Source organism: Cibotium barometz, chromosome 37 (genome assembly GCF_041138505.1).
Source record: "Cibotium barometz isolate CiBa-2024 chromosome 37, ASM4113850v1, whole genome shotgun sequence".
Classification (NCBI taxonomy): Eukaryota; Viridiplantae; Streptophyta; class Polypodiopsida; order Cyatheales; family Cibotiaceae; genus Cibotium; species Cibotium barometz.
Window position 1 is genome coordinate 39,505,368 of NC_141082.1, and position 3,750 is coordinate 39,509,117.

Consider the following 3,750-nt stretch of genomic DNA (forward strand, 5'->3'; position numbering starts at 1 on the left):
TCGTCCACCATTGGGAATGGTAGATGGTGCAATCACATATCGAGCACCCCAAAAGCTGAAAACCTCTCCGTCTGCTGGAAGGGCTGCTCCCAACCATCCTCCATAGTGTCTACGATAGTACGTTTGAATGAGAGATAGAAGACGATCAGGCAATGGTGGATGATCACCCAATGTCTCTGATTGGGCACCGAGGGGCAAAGAAGTTGATGATGCCTCCATTTGCAACTGAAAAACGGCTTGACCATATCGTGTGCGTGGAAGGAATGAAGGATCAATTCCATGGTCTTCACAGTCCTCATGAAATCGAGGATGTAGAACTGGTACGTGCTGAATAATGCATCATTGTTGATTATATGAAGGGTGAGACACACATGGAACACGATTAATAGTGCGGAGTAAACTTGGATATGAATTTATACATAGTTCTAAAATGACATCACTTACCATGGGATGCTCCCGTTCCTCTTGTGGTGGCATATCAGGACATGGACCATACTGCTCCATATGGGCAAAACATATGCGTCGCATTCGTCGATGAGTGCCATGGCATGCTGCACACCAACATGGGATTCTTTCAACGTAATATGTTTGTGAGTCGCCTAGTGTCATAGATGATGTGGAAGAAGAGGAACCATCTCCTCTCGCAACTACAGATGGACGCACAGGAAGAGTGGGAGGAGGCGGTGTCCCAGAGGATGATCCGGAATCTGCATTCATAAAATATTAATGTCATATTAATATCATTAAAAATCAAAGAAAACTTGAACAAAAATAATACACATACAAAATCATCCTAGAAGTGTTTGTAAATGCTATGGTAGCGCACAATGCATATTTGCTTATCCCCAGGTTAGGAATAATGTTCTTCCCTCAGAAACTAGTTAATTTGTAATCATACCTTCTTACTGTACTTATGTCCATATTAGAGGCTTACAGTAACCTTGCACAAAATAGTTCTTCAAGGTGTAATTGACATGCACCCAAATGCGTTAGCATAGCATATACGGACCATCAGCCGGTCCGTATGCACTATGGATGTGCAATTGGTCCATTCGGAGAGCTAGTACGCTCTCCAAATGCACCCAATTGAGCATCCATAGCGCATACTGACCGCTACATTTATCTATTTATCTATCCACCTACCTATGTATATGTGTTTATATATCCATCTATATGTTTATTGATCGTAAATTGTGAAACCTTGTAATAACACACTGTTGTTAAATGCTTAGGAAATTTGCGGTCGTCCTTAAGCATACACGCCCACCTGCGATGTGCAAAGATTCTTGGCGGCACTTCAGGAAAGAGATTCGCTTGAGAGTGACATGGCCTCAACAGAAGGTACACAAAGTTAATTCACTCAATGCATATGATAGGTACTTCTCGAATAGCATTAATTATATATTCATATAAAAGCGCATTTAATTTGCAGGAGGCAGCACAGGCTCGTGTCCAGTCAGGGCACACCTCTCGGCTTGGCCGGATGGGCTCTAATGGCTTTCGAGCACTCTTTGTAAGTGCACAAATTTTTTGTTCGACTATCTATAGGTATTTGTATATACATACATATATATATATATGTATCCATGTATCTATGATCTCATATGCATTCAATTCACTTCTTACTTATATATATGCAATGTTTAAATGACAGAGAAAGGATTATGGTCGAGCACCATCTGCAGACGAGATATGGAGAGCCACAATTTACGGCTACAGAGCGCTACAGAAGGAGATGCCGACACCCGATGCTTTTGTAAGTAATTCTATCAAATATTATTTTATGCCAATCAAGATCTACATGTGTTATATGTTATATGGTTTTTTTTATACTCAAATAGCCAATAGACATTTTTAATTGCAGGAGCAACATGGTGAGAACGACATGGACGAGGTTGCTCGACAGGTAGCAGCAGGGTTATCATCGCAACCACCCAAGAATGTACAAGAGGAGGACTCTTCCTCCGATGACTCCGATTAATGATAGAGCCATTTAGTGCTGAGTTTGTAGACATATTTTTTTGATACATATAGTCGCTCATTCAGAATGATGGCGCTCTTTCATTAACATTTTCTTTATGTATGTGTGTTTTTGGCCATGATGCACATGTGTTATATCTATCAAGAGTTTCTTGAAGTGTCTACCTCCCAAATCTACAGATTTAAATGTTAATTGATTGCAAAAATCAATTTATACTTACCGTAATCGATGTCGGCCATTGCTTTTTCAAAAGTCGATGTATGTCGATTCTTGGGTCTTTTGTCGTACACGAATGCGCGTGCGTATGTGTGTGTGTGTGAGAGAGAGAGAGAGAGAGAGAAAGAGAGATTTTTTATGATGTTTGTATACGTACGATGTGTGTGTGATAAAGAGGCAAGTGTGTATGAGAGAGAGAGAGAGAGAGAGAGAGAGAGAGACCAATGTTTATGTGAAGTGTGTGTGTGTGAGAGAGAGAGAGAGAGGGAGAAAGAGAGAGAGAGAGAGAGAGAGACTAATGTTTATGTGAAGTGTGTGTGTGTGTGAGAGAGAGAGAGAGGGAGAAAGAGAGAGAGAATGTGTGTGCAAGAGACACAAGTGGAGATAATGTGTATGAGAGAGAGAGCGAGAGAGAATGCGCATCAGCTAAAAAAAAACGTTCAGAACAAAGGTCTTTTAAGCGACCCCAATGGCTAAAAAAAATAATACAAATAGGGTCGCTTATGCCACCTCCGTAACGTCGTTTATGCCACCCAAACAGGGTCGTTTATGCCACCCAAAATAGGGTCGTTTATGCCACCTTCGTAGGGTCGTTTATGCCACCCAAACAGGGTCGTTTATGCCACCCAAAATAAGGTCGTTTATGCCACCTTCAAAGGGTCGTTTATGCCACTCAAAGAAGGTCGCCTATGCCACCCAAACTTAGCTGTTTATGCCACTCAAAAAAGGGTCGTTTATGCCACCAAACAACGTGGTTTATGCCACCCTCGAAACGTCGTTTATGCCACCCAAATGCGATGCATATGCCACCCTAAAAACGTGGTTTATGCCACCCAAATAGCGTCGTTTATGCATCGCAAAAATGTCGCTATAGAGGTCGTTTAAACGATGTTCAAAAGCGACCTTTGGAACGACTTCTGTAGCGACCCCCGTAAGGGTCGCTACAGGCTTCTACTCTTGTAGTGATTCGACATTTACATCACTAGCGGGTTTTGTAGCTGGCACTGACATATCTTTGCCAGAGATTCTACAGCTCGGGACTACACCAACTAGTCCATATCTACCCACTCCTCTTAGCGTGTTCACATTATGGACTGCTTGTATATACTCTATTATGTGTGTTAGTCACTTTATCTTCTTTGTAGACCTCTTTTGTTGTGTGAAGAATAACAAGAATTTTCAGCCTCACCTTGTGTGTTCTCTTCTAGGGTTTGTGTGAGTGTGTGTGTGCTTGCAAAAGCTCAAGCTCTCTTCGCCCCTATATCTTTTCAAAGGTACACCCTAATGTATGGGACGTATTTCCTCCTCGAGAAACTTGAGCAGTACGAGGGCCACAACGTGAACTGGGTAGATGTGGTGAAAATGGTAAACCTCTACATTTTCCACCCATCAATTAGTTTTTTTCCTCACTTATGATTTCGAAGTTTTTTCCCCTGTGTGCTAAACCCTGAAGGCACTGATAATGATTAAGTTCTATGTACATAAGTCGGGCCTCTTTTTTGTACTTCTTTTTGTCGGCTCTATGCCTCTTTTGTGTACTTTTTGTTGGCTCC

The 3,750-nt window shown here is 41.8% G+C and overlaps 1 long non-coding RNA gene across 1 annotated transcript; it reads left to right on the plus strand.

Moving 5' to 3' along the window:
• Positions 1-1,303: 1,303 nt before the first annotated feature.
• Positions 1,304-1,685, plus strand: LOC147617266 (uncharacterized). Its single transcript, XR_015262296.1, has 3 exons — positions 1,304-1,341; positions 1,433-1,513; positions 1,655-1,685. It is a non-coding gene; the product is annotated as an uncharacterized LOC147617266 (long non-coding RNA).
• The last annotated feature ends 2,065 nt before the right edge of the window (positions 1,686-3,750 follow it).